The following is a 17,324-nucleotide window of genomic DNA, read 5'->3' on the forward strand; positions in this document are numbered from 1 at the left end:
CACGGAAGGAAGGCCATTCGGCCCATCGTGTCCGTGCCGGCCGACCAAGAGCTACCCAGCCTAATCCCACTTTCCCAGCTCTCGGTCCGTAGCCCTGTAGGTTACAAGCGCACATCCAAGTACTTTTTAAATGTGGTGAGGGTTTCTGCCTCTACCACCCTTTTAGGCAGTGAGTTCCGCCCCAGACCCCCACCACCCTCATTTCCCCTCAAATCCCCTCGAAACCCCCCCCCCAATTACTTTAAATCCATGCCGCCCTGGTTGTTGACCCCTCTGCTAAGGGAAATAGAGCCTTCCTATCCACTCGATCTCGGCCCCTCATCATTTTATACACCTCAATCAGGTCTCCCCTGTTCCAAAGACAACAACCCCAGCCTATCCAATCTTTCCTCATCGCTAAAATTCACCCGTCCTGGCAACATGCTCGTAAATCTCCTCCGTGCCCTCTCGAGTGCAATCACATCTTTCCTGTGGGGAATGAAGTCATTTCGACTGGAACATGGAATCGTGTTAATGCAATAGTATCTGCTCTTCTTCAATATCAGCGAACAGTATCCAGTGTCTTAGTAATCAGCAGAAATGTACACCTGTCCACCCAAGGTCCAAGCATTTCAACCTTCCTGACAGACTGCCGTTAGTGTTAACATATTTGATGTGGCGTGTCTAAGGCGAGTTGGGTTTCACAACTCCCGTCCGTTCCCTCCCCGCTCCCCCCCACCCCATCCCAGTCTAGAGGCTATCGTGAATTGGCTGTTGGGAGCGTTTCTGAAGTAGCATATTAGGAGCCGGCCAAAGAGGGGTGTGTCTTGTGTTACGGAGCTGCTTGGGATGAACCTCGACAGCAACCACTGCATCTCCTTCCAGACCTGCCTTGCAAAGGGGCAATCTCGAAGGAGGTGGGTGACAGTCTCGTCCGCTCCGCAGCCGACTCGGGGGCAGAGTGCCGTGACTCTGTGAAAACTATGGAGCGCTTCACGAATTTGCGTGTCATCCTTGCGCAGGGGCCATGCTAATCTTCTCTGTATCGTCCCAATTTTAGTATATGTGCTGCCCTCAAAGCCTCCCTGATAAAAGTGCAACATCCCCACCGACACCTGGGAGTCCCTGGCCAAAGACCAGTCCGCCCTTAGTGGAGGAAGTGCATCCGGGAGGGCGCTGAGCACCTCGAGTCTCGTCGCCAAGAGCGTGCAGAAACCAAGCGCAGGCAGCGGAAGGAGTGTGCGGCAAACCAGTCCCACCCTCCCCTTCCCTCAACCACTGTCTGTCCCACCTGTGACAGAGACTGTGGTTCCCGTATTGGACTGTTCAGCCACCTGAGAAGTCATTTTTAGAGTGGAAGCAATTCTTCCTCGATTCCGAGGGACTGTGTATGATGACGATGATGTGATCACTGTCCCATCACCCCCTGTGCTCGCTGACCTACATTGGCTTCCGATTGAGCAACGCCTCGATTTGAAAATTCTCATCCCTGTTTTCAAATCCCTCCATGGCCCACACCCCCTCCCTATCTCTGTAATCCCCTCAAGCCCCATGACCTCCCCGAGATGCCTGCGCTCCTCTAATTCTGCCCTCTTCCCTGATTATAATCGCTCAACCATTGGTGGCCGTGCCTTCCGTTGCCTGGGCCCCAAGCTCTGGAACTCCCTCCCTAAACCTCTCCGCCTCTCTATCTCTCTCTCTTCCTTCAAGACGCTCCTTAAAACCGACCTCTTTGACCTAGCTTTTGGTCACCTGCGCTAATTTCTACTTATGCGGCTCGGTGTCAAATTTTTTAAATCTCATAACGCTCCTGTGGAGCACCTTGGGGACGTTTCACTACATTAAAGGCGCTATATAAATTCAAGTTGTTGTTAATGCCACCCCTCCCAGTGTTGATGCAGACTACACTCATACGCCAACCTTTTAAGACCCAAGTTTGGCGTTGTATTTGCTTCATGGGTTCTTTGCTTAAGAATTCATAGCAACACATTGCTATTAAGAACTAGTTGGTTTATTAGAAAAAGTTTAACAATCACACTACACATTACCGATTCATCCACCAGGCTCATAACCACCTGCCCCATCGTGGATCCCCCGAACCCAACTGGCTGGGGTTTTATTGAGTCTTGTGAACATCATGTGACTGGCTAAGCCACTCACAACGCAACAGCTCTACAACTATTTTTTTGATACTTAAATCAAATTCCCCCTTTGACAAGGGCACTAGAACCCACAAATTAACAATTTAAGACTGTAATGAAAAACCTTTAATCAAATTAGAATTTGGTTACCGGGGTGATGATGCACTCCAGTCCCTCCATTGCCCACCTCTCGCGGAAGGCCGCGAGCGTACCGGTGGACACCACGTGCTCCATCTCCAGGGACACCCTGGCTCGGATGTAACCGCGGAAGAGAGGCAGGCAGTCGGGACCAGCTGATGGCCCCCTTGGCCATGCCCAGGAGCAGTCCCACGAGGAGGCCCTCCGACCTGCCCGCTCCCCTCCGCACAGGGTGCCCAAAGATCAGGAGCGTGGGACTGAAGTGCAGCCAGAATTTGAGGAGCAGCCCCTTCAAATATTGGAACAGGGGCTGCAACCTCGCACATTCGACGTAAATGTGGAACACGGACTCCTCCAGACCGCAGAAATTGCAGGCGGCCTGGGAGCCCGTGAACCGACTTAAAAACTTATTGCACGGGACTGCTCCGTGCAACACAGGCTAAGCCACTCCCAACTCAACAGCTCTACAAACCTGTGAGCATGTTCACATGTGCAGACATTACAGGCATCATCACGATGAGGTATGCAGTTGTGAGCCTGGTGGATGAACTGGTAATGTGTCGTGTGATTGTAAAATCTTTTGCTAATAAACCAACTAGTTCTTAATAGCAATGTGTTGCTATGAATTCTTAAGCACAGAACCCATGAAGCAAATACATTACATGCTCCGTGCCGGTGTTTATGCTCCACATGAGCCTCCTCCTTCATCTCATCCCATCAACATATCCTTCTATTCATTTCTCCCTCATGTACTTAATTAGATTCTTCTCAAAGGCAGCTATGCTACTCGCCTCAACCCCTCCCTGTGGCAGTGAGTTCCACATTCTCACCACTCTCTGGGTAAAGCAGTTTCTCCTGAATTTCTTATTGGACTTATTAGGAACACTCCCTCTCCAACAGGGTTCCCAATGGGGTGACTCCCTTTGTTTAATTCTCACTCCAAGGGCTTGAGCACATAAAATCTAGGCTGACACTCCAGTGCAGTGCTGAGGAAGCGCCGCACTGTCGGAGGGGCAGTAGTGAGGGAGCACCGCACTGTCGGAGGGGCAATGGTGACGGAGTGCCACACTGTCGGAGGGGCAGTACTGAGGGAGCACCGCACTGTCGGAGGGGCAGTAGTGAGGGAGCACCGCACTGTCGGAGGGGCAATGGTGACGGAGTGCCACACTGTCGGAGGGGCAGTACTGAGGGAGCACCGCACTGTCGGAGGGGCAGTAGTGAGGGAGCACCGCACTGTCGGAGGGGCAATGGTGACGGAGTGCCACACTGTCGGAGGGGCAGTACTGAGGGAGCACCGCACTGACGGAGGGGCAGAAGTGAGGGAGCGCCGCACTGTCGGAGGGGCAGTACTGAGGGAGTGCCGCACTGTCGGAGGGGCAGTACTGAGGGAGTGCCGCACTGTCGGAGGGGCGGTACTGAGGGAGCACTGCACTGTCAGAAGGGCAGTACTGATGGAGCGCCGCACTGTCGGAGGTGCCGTCTTTCGGATGAGGCATTAAACCGAGGCCCCGTCTACCGTCTCAGGCGGACATAAAAGATCCCATGGCACTATTTCGAAGAAGAGCAAGGGAATTCTCTCCGGTGTCCTATGGCCAATATTTATTCCTCAATCAATATCACTTAAACAGATTATCTGGTCATTATCACATTGCTGTTTGTGGGAGCTTGCTGTGCGCAAATTGGCGTTTCCCACATTACAACAGTGACTACACTCCAAAAGTACTTCATTGGCTGTAAAGCACTTTCAGACGTGAAAGGCGCTATATAAATACAAGTCTTTCTTTTGTAAAAGTGAAGAGTTCTACAGGAATGAAGACAATGGGTGTGGGGAGGAAATGGTTGAGCCAGTTAACCATTGATCCATTGTTCAGGAATGTGGCATTGAACTGACAAAAGAATTTCGAATGTCATCCCTGCTCAGGTTGGTGTGTGGCTGCCTCGCCCAGCACCTCTCCCTCAGTAAACAGTCTGTCATTGCTGTGATTGACCTGGGTAAACTGAAACTGAGGATCGTGTGGAAGGGTGTGACTATGTCTGTCTAGACTCTGGGGCTGGACCTTTCTGCCCTGCAGCTAGCTGCAGTTTGAAGTGTGGGCTCCATCATCACACTGTCACCTTGCGAAAACAATACTGCAAAAGTGACCACGGATTTACAGCGTGGTGAGCAATTACAGGAGCTATGGGGCAACTCAACCTTATAATGGAAAAAAAATAAGGCTGCAATTTTCACCTGTTTCATGCTATAAAGAGCCCGGCAGTTGGCTTTGATGCTAACCTCGGAGTCAGAAACATAGAAACATAGAAAGTAGGTGCAGGAGTAGGCCATTTGGCCCTTCGAGCCTGCACCACCATTCAATATGATCATGGCTGATCATTCACCTCAGTACCCCATTCCTGCTTTCTCTCCATACCCCTTGATCCCTTTAGCTGTAAGGGCCATATCTAACTCCCTCTTGAATATATCCAATGAACTGGCCTCAACAACTCTCTCTGGTAGAAAATTCCACAGGTTCACAACTCTGAGTGAAGAAGTTTCTCCTCATCTCGGTCCTAAATGGCTTACCCCTTATCCTTAGACTATGACCCCTGGTTCTGGACTTCCCCAACATCGGGAACATTCTTCCTGCATCTAACCTGTCCAGTCCCGTCAGAATTTTATATGTTTCTATGAGATCCCCTCTCATCCTTCTAAACTCCAGTGAATAAAGGCCCAGTCGATCCAGTCTCTCCTCATATGTCAGTCCTGCCATCCCGGGAATCAGTCTGGTGAACCTTCGCTGCACTCCCTCAATAGCAAGAATGTCCTTCCTCAGATTAGGAGACCAAAACTGAACACAATATTCCAGGTGAGGCCTCACCAAGGCTCTGTACCACTGCAGTAAGACCTCCCTGCTCCTATACTCAAATCTCTTAGCTACGAAGGCCAACATACCATTTGCGTTCTTCACCGCCTGCTGTACCTGCATGCCAACTTTCAATGACTGATGTACCATGACACCCAGATCTCGTTGCACCTCCCCTTTTCCTAATCTGCCGCCATTCAGATAATATTCCGCCTTCGTATTTTTGCCACCAAAGTGGATAACCTCACATTTATCCACATTATACTGCATCTGCCATGCATTTGCCCACTCACCAGAAGGCTGTGGGTTCAAGTCCCACTACAGGACGTTGAGCACACAAGAAATCTAGGCTGACTCTCCACCAGTGCAGTACTGAGGGAGCGCCGCACTGTCGGAGGGGTAGTCCCAATCTGTGTGAGACCACCACCGCAGGTCAGGGCTATAAATAGAGCTGGAGCGTCGGGCTCTGGAACATCATGGGTCGCCCCGACCTGTGTGAGAACACCATCGCAGGTCAGGGCTATAAATAGAGCTGGAGCGCCGGGCCCTGGAACATCGTGGGCGAAGGTGCGGTGAATGAGGGTACGGGGCCCAGAAGAGCCGAGGGGCCAGGGGCAGGACGGACCAGCCCCACACTGCGATATGTGTGTGCATTAGGCCCGTGCAGCAGAGCAGGTCTCCAGTTGTCCTGGTTTAACCCTTACCACTGGACCAAGACCTCGCTCTGTCAAACCCGTGTGGTGGCTGGTGTGCAACAACCACCCCACGTTAAAAAAATCCACGCACAGGCATCTTCCATCCTTCAATTGGCGTTCAGGCCTGGAACATCAGCTCCTTCATTGAAACATCTGTGAACTCTTGTGGAAGCAAGTCATTCTCGTTCGAGGGACCGCCTATGATGATGATGAGTACTGAGGGAGCGCCGCACTGTCGGAGGGGCAGTACTGAGGGAGCGCCGCACTGTCGGAGGGGCGGTACTGAGGGAGCGCCGCACTGTCGGTGGGGCAGTACTGAGGGAGCGCCGCACTGTCGGAGGGGCAGTACTGAGGGAGCCCCGCACTGTCGGAGGGGCAGTACTGAGGGAGCCCCGCACTGTCGGAGGTGCAGTACTGAGGGAGCGCCGCACTGTCGGAGGAGTGGTACTGAGGGAGCGCCGCACTGTCGGAGGAGTGGTACTGATAGAGCGCCGCACTGTCGGAGGGGCAGTACTGAGAGAGCGCCGCACTGTCGGAGGTGCAGTACTGAGGGAGCCCCACACTGTCGGAGGGGCAGTACTGAGAGAGCGCCGCACTGTCGGAGGGGCGGTACTGAGGGAGCGCCGCACTGTCGGAGGGGCAGTGCTGAGGGAGCGCCGCACTGTCGGAGGAGTGGTACTGAGAGAGCGCCGCACTGTCGGAGGAGTGGTACTGAGAGAGCGCCGCACTGTCGGAGGGGCAGTACTGAGAGAGCGCCGCACTGTCGGAGGGGCAGTACTGAGGGAGCGCCGCACTGTCGGAGGGGCAGTACTGAGGGAGCGCCGCACTGTCGGAGGAATGGTACTGATAGAGCGCCGCACTGTCGGAGGGGCAGTACTGAGAGAGCGCCGCACTGTCGGAGGGGCGGTACTGAGGGAGCGCCGCACTGTCGGAGGGGCGGTACTGAGGGAGTGCCGCACTGTCGGAGGGGCAGTGCTGAGGGAGCGCCGCACTGTCGGAGGAGTGGTACTGATAGAGCGCCGCACTGTCGGAGGGGCGGTACTGAGTGAGTGTCAGCCTTCCTTTTTCAAGAGAGATAAAGGGTCTCTACCCAGCCTCTTCATGCTTTCCTGATGATGGGTATAATTATAAACTAGTCACTAATAAATCCAATAAGGAATTCAGGAGAAACTTCATGACTCGGGCCTTTGTGTGGTACCAGGTTGGGTGAGATCAGCTACCAGCACAGTTTGGGGTGGGTCTTCGGCTTTTCTTACACTGTGTAGTAGCCCGCCAGGTGATCTATGGAAAGAAAGACTTGCATTGATATAGCACCTTTCACAACCACCGGACATCTCAAGGTGCTTTACAGCCAACGAAGTACTTTTGAAGTGTAGTCACTGTTGTAATGTCGGAAACACGGCAGCCAATTATCGCACAGCAAGCTCCCACCAACAACAATGTGATAATGACCCAGATCATCTGTTTTAGTGATGCTGATTGAGGGATAAATATTGGCCCAGGACACCAGGGAGAACTCCCCTGCTCTTCTTCGAAGTAGTGCCCTGGGATTTTTTAAGTCCACCTGAGAGGGCAGACGGGGCCTCGGTTTAACGTCCCATCCAAAAGACGGTACCTTCGACAGTGCAGCGCTCCCTCAGTACTGCCCCTCCGACAGTGCAGTGCTCCCTCAGTACCACCCCTCCGACAGTGCGGCACTCCCTCAGTACTGCCCCTCCGACAGTGCGGCGCTCCCTCAGTACTGCCCCTCCGACAGTGCGACGCTCCCTCAGTACCACCCCTCCGACAGTGCGACGCTCCCTCAGTACCACCCCTCCGACAGTGCGGCGCTCCCTCAGTACCGCCCCTCCGACAGTGTGGCGCTCCCTCAGTACCACCCCTCCGACAGTGCGGCGCTCCCTCAGTACCGCCCCTCCGACAGTGCGCCGCTCCCTCAGTACCGCCCCTCCGACAGTGCGGCGCTCCCTTAATACCGCCCCTCCGACAGTGCGGCGCTCCCTCAGTACCGCCCCTCCGACAGTGCAGCACTCCCTCAGTCCTGCCCCTCCGACAGTGCGCCGCTCCCTCAGCACTGCACTGGAGGGTCAGCCTGGATTTATGTGCTCAAGTTCCTGAAGTGGGACTTGAACCCACAACCTTCTGGCTCAGAGGCGAGAGTGCTACCACACTGAACCACAGCTGGCACTATATGTATTCAATTCACGGATAGATAGATTTTTAACCAATAAGGGAATTAAGGGTTATGCGGAGCGGGCGGGTAAGTGGAGCTGAGTCCACGGCCAGATCAGCCATGATCTTGTTGAATGGCGGAGCAGGCTCGAGGGGCTAGATGGCCGACTCCTGTTCCTAATTCTTATGTTCTTATGTTCTTATAGATGGAGGGTTATGTTGATAGAGTTAGATGAGGAAAGACGGGAGGCGGCTCGATTGGAGCATAAACGCCGGCATGGACTGGTTGGGCCCACTGGCCTGTTTCAGTGCTGATCGTCCGATGTAACTTTCTCTGGGCTGGATGGCCTTTTCTGCTCGCTAACTGTTAACACAAGTAACTCGCACAACGTGGGATTCTGGGGCAGACCTCCACTAATCACCGTCCCCAGCTTTTTTCCATTTACAATTGGTACACGCTTACTATTCCCCGAGGCAGATTTCAGTTCAACCAACTAATTGGCCCTTAATTTTATGAGCTGCCGTCTTTAAATATCCCGCACCTGGAACCTTCACAAAACGCTTCTGAAAATTCAGAGCTTGACATCAATAAATGATCATCATAGGCAGTCCCTCGAAATCGAGGAAGACTTGCTTCCACTCTTAAAAATGAGTTCTCAGGTGGCTGAACAGTCCAATACGAGAGCCACAGTCCCTGTCACAGGGGGGACAGACAGTGGTTGAGGGAAGGGAAGGGGTGGGACTGGTTTGCCGCACGCTCCTTCCGCTGCCTGCGCTTGGTTTCTGCACGCTCTCGGCGACGAGACTCGAGATGCTCAGCGCCCTCCCGGATGCACTCCCTCCACTTAGGGCGGACAGGTCTTTGGCCCAGGGACTCCCAGGTGTCGGTGGGGATGTTGCACTTTATCAGGGAGGCTTTGAGGGTGGTCCCTGTAATGTTTCCTCTGCTCACCTGGAGTTCGCTTGCCGTGTCGGAGTTCCGAGTAGAGCGCTTGCTTCGGGAGTCTCAGGTCGGGCATGTGGACAATGTGGCCCTGCCCAGCGGAGCTGGTCGAGTGTGGTCAGTGCTTCGATGCTGGGGATGTTGGCCTGGTCGAGGACGCTAACGTTGGTGCGTCTGTCCTCCCGGGGGATTTGCAGGATCTTGCGGAGACATTGTTGGTGGTGCTTCTCCAGCGCTTTGAGGTGGACCATTTTCCATACCTCGGGAGCCTATCGGCAAGGGCAGACATCGACGACGGGGTCCAACACCGCCTCCAGTGCGCCAGTGCAGCCTTCAGCCGCCTGAGGAAGAGAGTGTTTGAAGACCAGGACCTCAAATCTGGCACCAAGCTTATGGTCTACAGGGCAGTAGTGGTGCCTACCCTCCTGACTCAGAGACGTGGACCATATACAGCAGAATAACTGAAGGGAACTGACGGAGGAGGGAGAGCGACGGATTCTGAAGAAGGGAACATAATATGTAGCTCACGATTGGATTCAATCTGGCGTTTGTGAGTGGGCACCCAGCACAACATTGCCAAGCTCACTCCAAGGGGCTGGCCGGTGTAGGAAATGGAATTATCCATAATGACACGATTTAGCAGAGTAATCCCCCTCCCCGGCCCAGCACCAGTGCAGAAGTGGGGTGGGTGGCTCTGCTAAGTTGTGCCTCAAAGCACATCATCAACATACAACTTGCATTTATATAGCGACTTTAACGGAGTAGAATGTCCCAAGTCGCTTCACAGGAGTGTTTTCCGATGAAACAAATAAGGTTGACACTGAGCCACGTAAGTAGAAATTAGCGCAGGTGACCAAAAGCTTGGTCAAAGAGGTCGGTTTTAAGGAGCGTCTTGAAGGAGGAAAGAGAGGTGGAGAGGTTTAGGGAGGGAGTTCCAGAGCTTGGGACCCAGGCAACAGAAGGCACGGCCACCGATGGTAGAGCGATTATAATCAGGGATGCTCAAGAGGGCAGAAACATAGAAACCTAGAAAGTAGGTGCAGGAGCAGGCCATTCGGCCCTTCGAGCCTGCACCACCATTCAATAAGGTCATGGCTGATCATTCAATCTCAGTACCCCATTCCTGCTTTCTCTCCATACCCCTTGATCCCTTTAGCCGTAAGGGCCACATCTAACTCTCTTTTGAATATATCTAACGAACTGGCCTCAACAACTTTCGGTGGTAGAGAATTCCACAGGTTCACAATTCTCTGAGTGAAAAAGTTTCTCCTCATCTCGGTCCTAAACGGCTTACCCCTTATCCTTAGACTGTGACCCCTGGTTCTGGACTTACCCAACATCGGGAACATTCTTCCTGCATCTAACCTGTCCAATCCCGTCTGAATTTTATATGTTTCTATGAGGAGAATTAGAGGAGTGCTGACATCCCAGGGGGTGTGGGGCTGGAGGAGATTACAGAGATAGGGAGGGGCGAGGGCCATGGAGGGATTTGTAAACCAGGATGAGAATTTTGAAATTGAGGCGTTGCTTAACCGGGAGCCAATGTGGATCGGCGAGCACAGGGGGTGATGGGTGAGCGGGACTCAGTGCAAGTTAGGACACGGGGCAGTGAGCACAGGGGGTGATGGGTGAGCAGGACTCGGTGCGAGTTAGGACACGGGGCAGTGAGCACAGGGGGTGATGGGTGAGCGGGACTCGGTGCGAATTAGGACACGGGACAGCGAGCACAGGGGGTGATGGGTGAGCGGGACTTGGTGCGAGTTAGGACACGGGGCAGCGAGCACAGGGGGTGACGGGTGAGCGGGACTCGGTGCGAGTTAGGACACGGGACAGCGAGCACAGGGGGTGATGGGTGAGCGGGACTCGGTGCGAGTTAGGACACGGGCCAGTGAGCACACGGGGTGATGGGTGAGTGGGACTCGGTGCGAGTTAGGACACGGGGCAGCGAGCACAGGGGGTGATGGGTGAGCGGGACTCGGTGCGAGTTAGGACACAGGGATGCGAGCACAGGGGGCGATGGATGAGCGGGACTGGGTGCGAGTTAGGACACGCTGCAGCGAGCTTTGGATCACCTTAAATATATTCAATGACCCAACCTCCACAGCTCTCTGGGGCAGAGAATTCCACAGATTCACGACCCTCTGAGAGAAGAAATTCCTCCTCATCTCCGTCTTAAATGGGCGGCCCCTTATTCTGAAACTATGCCCCCTTGTGATGCAGGCTCGAAGGGCCGAATGGCCTACTCCTGCACCTACTTTCTATGTTAGTTCGAAATTCCCCACGAGGTGAAACATCCTCTCTGCATCTAACTTGTCAAGCCCCCTCAGAATCTTATATGTTTCAATAAGATCACCTCTCATTCTTCTAAACTCAAATGAGTATAAGCCTAACCTACTCAACCTTTCCTCATAAGCAACTCCTTCATCTCAGGAATCAACCTGGTGAACCTTCTCTGAACTGCCTCCAATGCAAGTATATCCCTCCTTAAATAATGAGACCAAAACTGTACGCAGTACTCCAGGTGTGGCCTCACCAATACCCTGTACAGTTGTAGCAGGACTTCTCTGCTTTTATACTCCATCCCCCTTGGCCTTCCTGATCACTTGCTGTACCTGCATACTAACTTTTTGTGTTTCATGCACAAGGACCCCCAGGTCCCTCTGTACTGCAGCACTTTGTAATTTATCTCCATTTAAATAATAATTTGCTTTTTTATTTTTCCTGCCAAAGTGGATAACCTCACATTTTCCCACATTATATTCCATCTGCCAAATGTTTGCCCACTCACTTCGCCTGTCTATATCCCTTTGCAGATTTTTTGTGTCCTCCTCACAATTTTCTTTCCCACCCATCTTTGTATCATCAGCAAACTTGGCTACATTACACTCGGTCCCTTCATCCAAGTCATTAATATAGATTGTAAATAGTTGAAGCCCCAGCACCGATCCCTGCGGCACCCCACTAGTTACCGATTGCCAATCAGAAAATGACCTATTTATCCCGACTCTCTGTTCTCTGTTAGTTAGCCAATCCGCTATCCAAGCTATTATATTACCCCCAACCCCGTGAATTTTTATCTTGTGCTCTAACCTTTTATGTGGCACCTTATCGAATGCCTTCTGGAAATCCAAATACACCACATCCACTGGTTCCCCCTTATCCACCCTGCTCATTACATCCTCAAAGAACTCCAGCAAATTTGTCAAACATAATTTCCCTTTCATAAAACCGTGCTGACCCTGCTTGACTGTATTATGCTTTTCCAAATGTCCTGCTTCCTTAATAATGGACTCCAGCATTTTCCCAACGACAGATGTTAGGCTAACTGGCCTATAGTTTCCTGCTTGTGGAACTCATTGCCGCAGGGAATGGTTGAGGTGAATAGTATAGATGCACGGTCTACAGAGCTGTAGTGATACCCGCCCTCCTGTATGGCTCAGAGACATGGACCATGTACAGTAGACACCTCAAGTCGCTGGAGAAATACCACCAACGACGTCTCCGCAAGATCCTACAAATCTCCTGGGAGGACAGACGCACCAACCTTAGCGTCCTCGACCAGGCCAACATCCCCAGCATTGAAGCACTGACCACACTTGATCAGCTCCGCTGGGCAGGCCACATTGTCCGCATGCCTGACACGAGACTCCCAAAGCAAGCGCTCTACTCGGAACTCGTCCACGGCAAACGAGCCAAAGTCGGGCAGAGGAAACGTTACAAGGACGCCCTCAAAGCCTTCCTGATAAAGTGCGACATCCCCACCGACACCTGGGAGTCCCTGGCCAAAGACCAGTCCGCCCCTAAGTGGAGGAAGTACATCCGGGAGAGCGCTGAGCACCTCGAGTCTCGTCGCCGAGAGCGTGCAGAAACCAAGCGCAGGCAGCGGAAGGAGCGTGCGGCAAACCAGTCCCACCCTCCCCTTCCCTCAACCACCATCTGTCTCACCTGTGACAGGGACTGTGGTTCTCGTATTGGACTGCACAGGCTTTTGCTAAGAGTGGAAGCAAGTCTTCCTCGATTCCAAGGGACTGCCTATGAAAATGATAGATGCATTTAACGGGAAGCTGGATAAATGCAAGAGGGTGAAAAGAAGTGGATATGTTGATTGGGTGAGATGAAGGAGGGTGGGAGGAGATTTGTGTGGAACATAAATGCCAGCATGTACCAGTTGGGCCGAATGGCCTGTTTCTGTGTCCTATCTCTTATGACATTGAATAAATTTAAGACAGAGATCGACAGTTTCTTAACCGATAAGGGTTTAAGGGGTTATGGCGAGCGGGCGGGGAAGTGAACCTGAGTCTATGATCGGATCAGCCATGGTCGTATTAAATGGCGGAGCAGGCTCGAGGGGCCGTATGGCCAACTCCTGCTCCTATTTCTTATCTATGTAATAACGCCCTGTAATCTGCGTTGTTCGAACGAAAACATTTGGCAAAGTGGTCGGTTTTAAGGAGCGTCTTAAAGAAGGAGAGAAAGACGAGAGGTTTAGGGAGAGATTTCCAGAGCTCGGGGTCCAGGCAGCTGAAGGCACGGCCACCGATGGTAGAGCGATGGAAATCGGGGGATGGGCGAGGGCAGAATTGGAGCGCAGCGATCTCGGAAGGCTGGAGGAGGTTACAGAGATAGGGAGGGGGGAGGAGGCCATGGATTATATTCTATGGGGCCGACGCTACGGGAAAATGGGCAGAAGGGAAACCTGTACCCGCCCGGGGGCAGTTTTGGAAGGATCAGTCCATCGGTCTGCCCCCGATCGGTAAGGCCTCACCTCTTCATTCCCGCCTCTTAGAGCTTATGGACAGGGGCAATTTCCGCCCCTATAACTTTTGAGATAAACCTGGAATTCTGTAAGCTCTTTGTTTTAAAGTCTATATGACCTAAGGTGCTGCTTTCATTATCCTGTGAGCCTGTATCCATCTCCTATTCCACCCCGAACTCTATCTACATTTAAAGCCTGATTACTGCCGTGATTCTTCTGACCGAAAGGCGTTGCCTGACACTGACATTGAATTCGATCTGCCACTTTTTACCCATCTGATCCATATCCTGTTGCAGCTTCCGTAGTTCACTGAAGAATTGAATTTACCTCCTGTTTTGGTATCATCTGCAAATTCCGACACCATTCCCTCCAGCTCCGTATCCGGCTCATTGCTGCACACAGTGTTCTCGTGTATTCTGTTTCAGCCTCTGAGCGTTCTTCATTGCCTTTCTTTACTTGTAAGTGTCATGTGTCGCTTAATTTTGTCTTGCTTCCCAACTATTGATGGTTTGAACGTTAGCATTTTATTCTTATACAGCACGGTAAGAGTCACTCACTGTAACTGTACAGAGTCACTGTTTATTCAGGGTAAGGGTCTCTCACTAACTGTACAGAGTCGCTGTTTATTCAGGGTAAGGGTCACTCACTGTGTAACTGTTCAGAGTCACTGTTTATTCAGAGTAAGGGTCACTCACTAACTGTACAGAGTCGCTGTTTATTCAGGGTAAGGGTCTCTCACTAACTGTACAGAGTCACTGTTTATTCAGGGTAAGGGTCACTCAATGTAACTGTACAGAGTCACTGTTTATTCAGGGTAAGGGTCACTCACTAACTGCACAGAGTCACTGTTTATTCAGGGTAAGGGTCTCTCACTGTGTAACTGTACAGAGTCGCTGTTTATTCAGGGTAAGGGTCTCTCACTGTGTAACTGTACAGAGTCACTGTTTATTCAGGGTAAGGGTCACTCACTGTGTAACTGTACAGAGTCACTGTTTATTCAGCGTAAGGGTCACTCACTAACTGTACAGAGTCACTGTTTATTCAGTGTAAGGGTCACTCACTGTGTAACTGTACAGAGTCAGTGTTTATTCAGGGTAAGGGTCACTCACTGTGTAACTGTACAGAGTTACTGTTTATTCAGGGTAAGGGTCACTTACTGTGTAACTGTACAGAGTCACTGTTTATTCAGGGTAAGGGTCACTCACTAATGTTCCGAGTCACTGTTTATTCAGGGTAATGGTCTCTCACTGTGTAACTGTACAGAGTCGCTGTTTATTCAGGGTAAGGGTCACTCACTGTGTAACTGTACAGAGTCACTGTTTATTCAGGGTAAGGGTCACTCACTAACTGTTCCGAGTCACTGTTTATTCAGGGTAAGGGTCACTCACTAACTCTACAGAGTCACTGTTTATTCAGGGTAAGGGTCTCTCACTGTGTAACTGTACAGAGTCGCTGTTTATTCAGGGTAAGGGTCACTCAACGTAACTGTACAGAGTCACTGTTTATTCAGGGTAAGGGTCACTCACTGTGTAACTACAGAGTCACTGTTTATTCAGGGTAAGGGTCTCTCAATGTAACTGTACAGAGTCACTGTTTATTCAGGGTAAGGGTCACTCAATGTAACTGTACAGAGTCACTGTTTATTCAGGGTAAGTGTCACTCACTGTGTAACTGCACAGAGTCACTGTTTATTCAGGGTAAGGGTCACTCACTGTGTAACTGTATAGAGTCAGTGTTTATTCAGGGTACGGGTCACTCACTGTGTAACTGTACAGAGTCACTGTTTATTCAGGGTAAGGGTCACTCACTAACTGTATAGAGTCACTGTTTATTCAGGGTAAGGGTCACTCACTGTGTAACTCTTCAGAGTCACTGTTTATTCAGGATAAGGGTCACTCACTGTAACTGTACAGAGTCGCTGTTTATTCAGGGTAAGGGTCACTCACTGTAACTGTACAGAGTCACTGTTTATTCAGGGTAAGGGTCCCTCACTGTGTAACTGTATAGAGTCAGTGTTTATTCAGGGTACGGGTCACTCACTGTGTAACTGTACAGAGTCACTGTTTATTCAGGGTAAGGGTCAGTCACTGTGTATCTAGACAGAGTCACTGTTTATTCAGGGTAAGGGTCACTCACTGTAACTGTATAGAGTCACTGTTTATTCAGGGTAAGGGTCACTCACTGTGTAACTGTACAGAGTCACTGTTTATTCAGGGTAAGGGTCACTCACTGTGTAACTGTATAGAGTCAGTGTTTATTCAGGGTACGGGTCACTCACTGTGTAACTGTACAGAGTCACTGTTTATTCAGGGTAAGGGTCACTCACTGTAACTGTACAGAGTCACTGTTTATTCAGGGTAAGGGTCACTCACTAACTGTTCCGAGTCACTGTTTATTCAGGGTAAGGGTCACTCACTAACTCTACAGAGTCACTGTTTATTCAGGTTTATTCAGGGTAAGGGTCACTCACTAACTGTTCCGAGTCACTGTTTATTCAGGGTAAGGGTCACTCACTAACTCTACAGAGTCACTGTTTATTCAGGGTAAGGGTCTCTCACTGTGTAACTGTACAGAGTCGCTGTTTATTCAGGGTAAGGGTCACTCAACGTAACTGTACAGAGTCACTGTTTATTCAGGGTAAGGGTCACTCACTGTGTAACTACAGAGTCACTGTTTATTCAGGGTAAGGGTCTCTCAATGTAACTGTACAGAGTCACTGTTTATTCAGGGTAAGGGTCACTCAATGTAACTGTACAGAGTCACTGTTTATTCAGGGTAAGGGTCACTCACTGTAACTGTACAGAGTCACTGTTTATTCAGGGTAAGGGTCACTCAATGTAACTGTACAGAGTCACTGTTTATTCAGGGTAAGTGTCACTCACTGTGTAACTGCGTGGAAACATAGAAACATAGAAACTAGATGCAGGAGTAGGCCATTCGGCCCTTCGAGCCTGCACCACCATTCAATAAGATCATGGCTAATCATTCACCTCAGTACCCCTTTCTTGCTTTCTCTCCATACCCTTTGATCCCTTTAGCCGTAAGGGTCATATCTAACTCCCTCTTGAATATATCCAACAAACTGGCCTCAACAACATTCTGCGGTAGAGAATTCCACAGGTTAACAACTCGCTGAGTGAAGAAGTTTCTCCTCATCTCGGTCCTAAATGGCTTACCCCTTATCCTTAGACTGTGACCCCTGGTTCTGGACTTCCCCAACATCGGGAACATTCTTCCTGCATCTAACCTGTCCAATCCCGTCAGAATTTGATATGTTTCTATGAGATCCCCTCTCATTCTTCTAAATTCCAGTGAATATAAGCCTAGTCGATCCAGTTTTTCTTCGTATGTCAGTCCTGCCATCCCGGGAATCAGTCTGGTGAACCTTCGCTGTACTCCCTCAATAGCAAGAACGTCCTTCCTCAGATTAGACACTGTTTAGTCAGCAGGGTTGGGGTTAAGTCCGATAAGGGACTGCAATATTGCTGTCAGGACTTTTATGGTCACTTTATTTATCGTCTTGCTACCAATTGGGAGCTATTTGTGGCATCTGGAAGATGTTGCCTGCCTTTGGCTCCCAAACACTAACATTTTATATTTCGAGTTAATGAACTGACTCTACAGCCACAAAACACAAAACCCCACAGTCCTGCCCTGTTC

At 50.9% G+C, this 17,324-nt stretch overlaps 1 protein-coding gene and 1 non-coding gene across 6 annotated transcripts in view; one reads left to right on the forward strand and one right to left on the reverse strand.

The window, feature by feature from the left end:
* Window positions 1-17,324, forward strand: part of ltbp3 (latent transforming growth factor beta binding protein 3) — a 268,396-nt gene that overhangs the window by 113,846 nt on the left and 137,226 nt on the right. The window lies entirely within an intron of this gene.
* On the reverse strand, window positions 957-1,060 carry LOC139239552 (U6 spliceosomal RNA). Its single transcript, XR_011588670.1, has one exon. It is a non-coding gene; the product is annotated as a U6 spliceosomal RNA (small nuclear RNA).

This window comes from Pristiophorus japonicus, chromosome 27 (assembly GCF_044704955.1).
Source record: "Pristiophorus japonicus isolate sPriJap1 chromosome 27, sPriJap1.hap1, whole genome shotgun sequence".
In the NCBI taxonomy this organism is placed as follows: Eukaryota; Metazoa; Chordata; class Chondrichthyes; family Pristiophoridae; genus Pristiophorus; species Pristiophorus japonicus.